The sequence below is a fragment of the Chinchilla lanigera genome, unplaced genomic scaffold, assembly GCF_000276665.1.
Source record: "Chinchilla lanigera isolate Chin_1 unplaced genomic scaffold, ChiLan1.0 scaffold00081, whole genome shotgun sequence".
NCBI classification, from domain to species: Eukaryota; Metazoa; Chordata; class Mammalia; order Rodentia; family Chinchillidae; genus Chinchilla; species Chinchilla lanigera.
The window spans coordinates 737,383-746,331 of record NW_004955482.1 but is presented as its reverse complement, the minus strand read 5'-3'; the positions used below and the strand labels follow the sequence as shown (position 1 = coordinate 746,331).

The window sequence follows — 8,949 nt, the reverse complement described above, 5'->3', positions numbered from 1 at the left end:
CCCCGGAGGCCCCGGCCCGGCCCGGCCCGCTTCGGCCTGCCGCGCGGGACCGTGGTACGCGGCCGGATTGTGCCCGCCTCGGCTCAGTGAACTCAGTGAGTCGGTCTCTCCCGTAGTGAGCGCTCAAAAAATACCTCTTGGGTTAGGAAATCAGTGAAAAAAGGATTTTCAGGAGGATTTGGTAAGGACCTCGGTGCACAGATACGGTCAGTAAATCTCGCTGTGCGGTCCAGGCTGGCCTTGAACTCACGTTGTAGCCCAGGCCGGTCTCGAACTCGCAGTGATCTTCCTGCCTCAGCCTCCCTAGTGCTGGGATTACAGGCGTGCACCACTCTTCCTGGCCCAAGTCTGGTTATAACCAAAAGGTGCTCTTGAGTTAGAAGCTGGCTACTGTTAGATGGCCAGGACTGTCCAGCCGGGAGCGTGTCATAGGAAGTCGGGGGAGCGTGTGGCCTAGGTGAAGGTAGAGTGCTTCAGGAGGCCAAGGAAGAACTTAGCTGGTGTCCCACGAGGAAGCGTGGGAGCTTCCGCGTGGGAGCTTCCTCGTGGGCTAGTCGCAGGTTTTGTCCATTGTCCTGTCTACTTGCGTGCCCATCTCCTGTCCTTTTTCTCTGAGCCCTCAGCCCGCCTCTTAGATGTTAGTTATCTTGCCTGGAAGGACTCTGTCCCTGTCTGTCCAGCGCATTTGCCGGGGCCCACAAATGGAAGCAGGCCATCACCTTCCCGCTGAGGCGCCCTGGTTTGTTCCAGGGCTGGTAACATTTTGTGGTTGTTGCCCAGTTGATGGGTAAACCTGCGTGTCTGGTGGGGCTTTTTGGTCACTGGCCTGATGAAAGAGTGGTGGGCCAGGCTGGGCTTCCCTCCTCAGCCCTGTCCGGAGGAGCTCGTGTGCCTGTTGGCTCAGGAGTGAGATTTCTTCTAGTGCCTTCTTGTGACTGCAGCATCCCTTGGCCAAAACACACAGCCCTGACCCCTCCATAATTTCTGCCTCCCTTCTGATCAGTGGACACTGTGTCGATTTTTATTGTGTTACATTGTAAAAATAAAACTTAAAGTCGTGTATGCCAGTGGAAGGGAAAATTTTTGCATAGTTTCACTTTGTCATCTTACTTAGATTGTAAAAAATTACAAATATATCATAGAGTTTCTTTGCTATCGAATGAGAATTTTGACAAATGCTGTGTAATTTTACCACCATCAGGCTAAAAACAGCCCCTTATTCCCCAGATTGCCCTCTCCCTGGTCAGTGCCCCCTCTGCCTGCCCTTGGCACTGTAGCTGTTTAGCATCTTTGTCTGAGCACAGGGTGTTACAGCGTTACGCATGCTGAGGAGTGACAGTAGTGTGTCGCTTCCATTATCCAGTAGTAGTCCAGGATGTGACCCATCTGTGTATCTGTTCACCCACTCTGTGGTTTGTTTGCAGTTTTTGTTTGTACCGGTCATGTATGGGTGATCCACTCTCAAGGGTATGCAAGCAATACAGAGGTCTACAGGGACCTTAGAGCACCTGTGTTCTTCTCCTTCTGTGTGACCTCCTCCCTAGGACTAACCAGTTTTTTGCAAGTTTCTTTCTGTACATCAGAACACGTGTCCTGGGTGAGGGTGATGTCCTCCGGGATAGTGAAAATCAGTTCTTGGGAGGAGGCAGAAGAATATCAAGTGATCACAGTGGTTTGTTTCTGTGTGCTATTACAATTTCTTGTGAGGGTGATTGGAAAAACTTCTAGAAACATTTCTGAGGGAACAGTGGCAAAAAAGATAAAAAAAAAAAAAAAAAAAAAGCAGAGTAATGCAGTGGGAGTTGAGAGCCATTATAGGCGGAGCTGAAGCATTTTTCAGTTTTCCTGGGCTTCTCCCCAAACTGAAGAGGATCCTTGGTGTGAAGGAGGAGTGGGCTTTGTCCATGAGGTTAAGGGACGAAAAAGTGTTTTTACCTTTTTTGGAGGGTGTTAATGATAGTGATGGGTCCCAGGGCCTTGTGCATACTAGGCAAGTGCTCTACCACTAAGCTATACCCTCAGTGGCCCTCATGATTTTATTTTATTTTTTTTTTTTTAACTTTTTTTTGTTACAAGGAATTGAACTCAGGACCTTGCACTTGCCAGGCCGGCACTGTGCCACTGAGCTGTATCCCTGGCCCTGTGATTTTAGGCGTTGAATCTGTAGCTTATTTTTTTTTTTCCTACCCCACATTTTTTTAGGGCATATTAGTTATTACAAAATAAGTGGCTGCTTCTTGGAAGATTATTATTTTTTTTTGACAGATTATAATGCATGCATATAACATACTTTAACCCCCTCACCCCTGAGCTTTACTGCCCTACAGTTATGGGGGGGCCTTTCAATGCATATAATTTTTTTTTTTCTTTTTGAGAGAGGTTCTCACTGTGTAACCCAGGCTGTCTTCAAACTCGTGATCCTTCTGCCTTAGCCTCTGATAATGTATTTTGATCATATTCACCCCCCTCCATTGCCCACCCTTACCCGCATAGCCTGTTAATTAACTCAGAAAGAACACTGGAGAACTTAGTCCAGGCCGTTCTATTGTTCACAGTATCATCTACTAGATCAGGTCTCTGTGATAATAAGTGATGTTATAAACCTTAGACAGTTCTGTAGTTCACCATAACCCAACTTTTAGCATTTGGAATGCATGTGTTTCCAGAACTGTTATGGACCCTTCATAGCCTGCCCTAGGGTGGGAGAAAATGAATGTTTTGTTAGCATGTAGGTCTTCATGTTCCGCTCTTAAGCTTGCTGGTATGCAGCATCTGGTCCTACTATCTTACACAGAATTTTCTTTGTTGTTGTTTGTTTGTTTATCTTGTTTTTGAGACATGTTCTCGCTGTGTCCAGACTGGCCTTGCATTTACTATGTAGCCCAGATGGGCCTCAGACTAAGTGATACTACTGCTCCTGCCTCCCGGCTGTTGGGATCACAGAGGTACACCACCATTTCCAGCTTTTCTTTTTTTAAGGAAAACTTTCAAAGATACACAAAGATTGATAGAATTTTACCATGAACACTGTGTATCCACTGCCTGCTTCACTTAAGAAAATTCTAAACACTTCCCATCCCTGCTTTATCACACATCTGTCTTTTTTGTTTTTTTCTTTTTGGCAGTAGTAGGGGTTGAACTCAGGCCCTTCGCACTAAGCTACATACCCAGCCCTTTTTAACTTTTTATTTTGACACTTGATCTTAGCCAAAAGGCCGAGAAGAGATGAACTTTTTATTTTGAAACAGTGTCTTGCGAAGTTGCCCAGGATGGGTTTGAACTTGCGGTCTTCCTGCCTCAGCCTGTCATAGTGCTGGGATTACTGGCATGTGCCACCACAGTGGGACTACCCAATTTAATATTGTTTTAAATGTTGAAGCTTGTTTAGTTGTGATTTCCTCATTCAAAGGTGGTTAGTTTGTTGTTTGGTTTCAGATTTCTTTCCAGGAATACAGAGAGGGTTTGAAAGTAGCTCTGAGGATGAGGCTGCTTATGGGGAAAAGGAAGGAGTGTGTCCTGTGGCTGGGCTGGGTTGGGGTGATGGAGGGTGAGGCTTTGTGGTGTGGCTGCCAGTGCCATGCTGCTGGGGTTCAGTCCCTGGCCTGGCTTTCTCTGGGCTGCTTTTGCATAAAGTGGGGACATGGTGGCCCAACACCAGTCATCAGCACTGAACACAGCCATTGGGAGCCCCACACCCCCGGCGGGCCAGTTGGGAACACAGTTCATCTGGTGAACCTCATCCCTTTTGCTTTCTTAACACAGTGAGATACTGTGCAACCTAGTTAGACTGGCTGTTGCCCAAAAGGCAAAACAAAAAACAAACAAAAAAATCCAAAAAAGCCCAAATGCTGGTAAGAATGCGGAGAGAAGGAAACTCCATTGCATGCTTGGTGGGAATGTAAATTAGTATGGTCACTGTGGAGAACGGTATTGGAGGTTCCTCAAAAAACTAAAAATGGAGCCAGGCTTGGTGGAGCTTGAGGAAGCTGAGACAAAAGGATTGCAAGTTTGACCACGGCCTGGCAGTTTAGCAACTTAGTGAGACTCTGTCTCAAGTAGAGAAAAAGCTGCGGATATAGCTCAGTGTGAAGGCCCTGAGTTCAGTCTCCATTACTGCCCAAAACAAAACAACTAAAAATGGGGGTTGGAGCTGTAGTTTAGTGGTCCAGCGCTTGCTAGCCTGCAAGAAGTCCTAGGTTCCATCTCTGGCACCACAAAATCTAAACAAAAACTGAACCAAACCTAAAAATGGAACTGCCTCATGGTCTAGCAAACCCTCTCCTGAGTTATATCCAAAGGAAATGAAGTCAGTATATCAAAGAGACACTTGCATACCCATGTTTATTGCGGCAGTGTTCACCATAGCCAATATACGAAATCTGGTTCAGGTGCCCATTAGTGGGTAAATGGATAAAGAAAATGCTGAGGGGTGTGTGTGTGTGTGTGTGTGTGTGTGTGTGTGTGTGTATGTGTGTACAGTGGAGTGTTATTCAGCCATAAAGAATGAAATCCTGTTACTTGCTACAGAATGGATGGAACACTATAGAGCAGAGGTTCCCAGCCCTTGGCCCTTGGCATGGTACCAGTTGTGGCCTGTTAGGAGCTGGGCCCCACAGCAGGAGGTGAGCAGTAGGCTGGCACTGAAGCTTCATCAGCCCCTCATCCTGCCATGCTCACAGCACCACCTGAGCTCCACCTCCTGCAAGATACTCGGGAGTACTGTGACCTGTGCTTGCAAGGGATGTAGGTTTAACTTCCTGTGAGAATCTGATGCTTGAGGGTCTGGGGCAGAGCTGAGGCGGTGACCCTAGCTTGCTGGGAACAGCTGCAGACACAGATGAACATGAGCAGAAAAGTGTCACTGCACACAGACTGATAAGTCAGCCACATGCAGACTCCTCACAAGCACATCAGGGAGTGGCCAGTGACAGCAGAGCTGCATCTGTGGTAGCTTTAAGTTAGGAGCTGACTCTTACTTTAGCCCATGTGTGGCCTCTTTCTATACTGTCTCAGTCACAGTGTGGGGAGCCCACAAGCTAACCCTGGCCAGAATGAGAAGAAACAGACGTCACTGGAGAGCTTCTTAAGAAGCAAGGGGAAAGACCCAGTAATAAGATGGCAGAAGACTCAGTCTGCAATGAAAGGAAGCTGTGCCTAAAAGAAAATTTAGTGCCAAGAGGCCTACTTAAGTTGCCTGTTCGCTGCTGTAAGTGGTTCAGGTGCTCTGGTGACTGGCTCTGCAGGAAGCCGTGAAAGCATCAGCACTGCTTACCACAGGGAGACCAAGCACCCTGCACCAAAACACAAGGCTTTGGAGTTTTCCAACAGGCAAATGTGAACGGAAGAACAGAAGTGGCCACTGTGGCCCCACACCATCAAATATGCCTGACTGAAGGCGTGGGTCTCCGTGGCTGCTGCATCATTAAAGCCAGGAAGTCTTTGCTGTGGCTGGGGAACTGGTCCTGCCTGCTGCCAAGGACATTTGCTAGGAACTCTGAGGAGGGGCTGCCATTCAGAGGCCACACGCATTCCTCTTTCAGCAGCACTGTCGTCGTTGCTAAATGATTGATGACCCAGCATGGGATAGTGAGGCACACTTGTTCCGGCTCATGAGTCCCTGTGACCCACAGCCCAGGTTGATGAGTCTTCGATGCGGCCAGAAGACAGCAGTGCTTGTCTTTGCAGTCAGTTTTTTAAGAGGGTGTGCATGAGGACATTTACGTGTGCTTCTCTTGCCAGCCACCACCACGACTGCAGGACTATTCAAGTTTTTGAGCGACTACACAGCAGGAGAGCCGGACCAGTCACTTTGTGTTGGTTTATGCTGCTGTGACTGGACAGCTTTCTGGTTCTGGGGTCAGGTTAAGGAGGTGGCTTCTGAATATGAATCTTAGCAATGTGTCATCCATATGGTTGAAAATAGTGCCTAGCTGAAAAATGTCACCTGGATTTAACAGGGTCTTGCAGGATGTGATTAAGATGATTGACCACACACACAAAAAAAAGATTAACCACATTAAAATACATACCCTTAGACCGGGGATATAGCTCAGCGGCACAGTGCCTGCCTGGCAAGCATGAGGTCATGAGTTCAATTCCCGGTACCAAAATAAAATAAAATAAAGTAAAAAAACAAAATATATACCCTTAATTCACATCAGTTGGCACAGCTGTGTGCAGAGATGGATGCAGAGCGCACATGTCTCCTATTGCACAGCAGTGAGGTTGCTTTGTAAAGGTAGATCGCTAGCCAGAGTTCCTGAGTAGGAGAGCTGCTTCAGAGATTTCTTTTAGACAAGTGGTCACCCTGGGAGCACATTTCAGTGACATGGACTGGGTTGCAGAATTTCTTTCTGTGACTCATTCAACCTGCTCAGCATACTCAGTCTGTCACTTGGGGAGAGTGACAGCTGAGTTCAAGCTGTCAGATGAAGTGGCTGCATTCAAAGCTAAATGGGAATTACGGGGGTGACGAGTGACACTGGGGATTTTGGCATGTTTCAGACCTTAGCAGAGACTTCGAGGGAGACTGATCCAGGGCCTTCTTCCTCCCAGCTGGCTCATGGTCACCTCTCAGCTCTCAGAAGGGTTTGAGCACTTTACCCTTCAGCTTCAAAAGAAAGACCCCGGAAGTGGGAAGGAATGGATCTGCACCCCATTTGTGAAGGAGCCCAGGGAATGGACTTGTTGGTGCTGGAGGAGGAGCAGCCACTTGAGAGTGCAGATGACAGTGGCCTAAGTATATTTGAAGTTAGGCATAGCGGCACATGCCTGTAACCCCAGCACTTGGGAGGTAGGAGGATTGTTGCAGATTCAAGGCCAGCCTGGGCTACATAGTGAGACCCTGTCTCAAAAAGAAAAACAAAAAACAGCAGCAAAAAGTATGTTTGAAATAACTTCAGATATGTGTATGTTTTAGGTTAAAGTCAAAAGTGTAATATCCTGAGATTGCTTACAGAAACACTGAAAAGCCTTCTGTTTCCAACATCCTGTCTTTGTGAAGCAGGGTTTTCTGCAGTGTCAGCTACTAAAATGAAATTACAGAGTAGATTGGGCACAAGTAACACATTTCAGTGTCACTGTCTCCCATCACTCATTTGATGGGACCACCTAGTTGCAGGAAAACAAGTTCGGGGCTTCTACTGAATCTTCACTGTGACCGCCTCATTGTCTTCCGTGAAACCTGTCTTTGGTGCCAAAAAAGGCTGGGGACTGCTGCTCTAGAGAATGTAAGTGAGATATGCGAGACACAGTTTCCACGTAGTCTTACTCCCCCTGTAGACTCTAGAAAGATGACCTTGTGGAAGTCCAGAGGAGCACAGTGTTGGCTGGAGATGGGGAAGCAGGTAGGGAAGGGAACAGGAAGACCTAGTACTGTGGTAGCTCTTCTGCAGCAGGATGAGGTGCCTTTCATTGTAACTGGTAGAGATGATAGATGAGGACATCAAATTCTGATCCCTTGGAAGTGACCGTCACACCTGTCCCAGAAGTCTGCACCGTCCTTTGTGTCAGAAGAAGGCTGAATGAGAGTGAGACAAACAGCCAGGTGAAACCCTTGTTTAGTCATGAGTGGTATCCGATCCTGTTGGAAACCAGCATCTTATTTTTTTGAAACATTTTTAGATAAAGTTTCCCTATAGTTGTGTTTGTTTTTCTAACTCAAGTATAAGCTCACTGAAGTCTGAAACCATTTTGTTAAAAGATCAAGATATAATTCACTTATAGTAAAAATTTGTGGTTTTTACTGTACAGTTCTGCTCTTTCTGCTGTGCACTTTTCATCTTAGTGTAATCACTGTAGAAATCAAACTGTAGAAACAGCCTCCTGCTTCTTTCAGGTCTGCCCCATCCTGTCCTGCCCTAATCTCCGGCCCTGTGATTTTGCCTTTTCCAGATTGTCCTGCCAGTGACCATGGGTGTGGTCTGAGCTGGACGCCTGGTGTGGCCTCTGTGCCTGCATTCCCTGTGCTGTGGTGGCAGTTGCCGGGGCCCCTCGTGTGGCTCTACCACAGTTCATCAGGTGGAGGTCAGTATTAATATTTTGATGTGTCTTAGTGGACTCTTTGTATTGATAATTTGTGCATAGTAGTGATAAACCTATACAATTAATATCCTGCTTTTCTCACTTAATGATATATGTGGCCAAGCTAGGTGTGGTGGTGTACACCTATAATCCCAGGTCTGTGGAAGGTTGAGGCAGGAGGGTTGCAGATCGGACTCCACCTGGGCAATTTAGTGAATGCCTGTCTCAGAAAAAAAAAAAAAACAAAAAACAAAACAGTCTGGGAATGTAGCTCATTGTGAATGTTCTGGATTCAAGGCTCAGCATGGGGACAAGGGAATCTTGTCTGGGGATTGTAGCACATGCCTATGATCCCAGAGGCTGAGGCAGGAGGATCATGAATTTAAGGCCAACCTGGATTACATAGTAGGTTCAAAACCAGCCTGGACTGCACAGCAAGACTCTGTGTTGAAAAACAAAACAAAACACTTTGCATCTTTATTACATATTCTCCATGTAGAACAGTGGTGGTGAACCTGTGGCACACATGCTGCAGCATGCTGTTACTGAAGGTTCCAAAAGTTTCACCATCACTGATCTAGAACTTGAACATTGAGTATTTCTGGTTATACCTTTGGCCTTTTTTTCCCATCAGTACTGGGGACTGAATCCAGGTTTTCACACTGAGCTGTATCCCCAGACCTTCTTTTAAATTTTAAAGACAAAAAACCACCAATAAAAACAATACAGAATTTCAAAACAAGATGATAGGAAATTAACAATGGTTGTTATAGTACATATTATTATCTTCAACGTAGTTTCTCAGGTTACCAGATACAGGCCTGCAAAGCTGATCAAACAATATAAGCACTGTTTCTTTGAGTGAACTAATAGAAATTAGTAGTACAATTATCTTGGCTATCTTGTGTGTGTGCATATATATATATA

At 46.3% G+C, this 8,949-nt stretch overlaps 1 protein-coding gene across 12 annotated transcripts in view; it reads left to right on the top strand.

Annotated features, from left to right (window-relative positions):
• The window catches only part of Ep400 (E1A binding protein p400), a 107,016-nt gene continuing 98,067 nt past the window's right edge, over nt 1–8,949 (top strand). For 11 of the 12 annotated variants that reach the window (XM_013503604.1, XM_013503608.1, XM_013503607.1 and 8 more), the window contains exons 1-2: nt 1–95; nt 7,894–8,025. The gene's annotated coding sequence lies outside the window, so the exon portion shown is untranslated. Of the gene's footprint in view, nt 96–6,885; nt 7,230–7,893; nt 8,026–8,949 lie in introns of those variants that run through there. The other variant, XM_013503598.1, reaches the window with a different exon arrangement.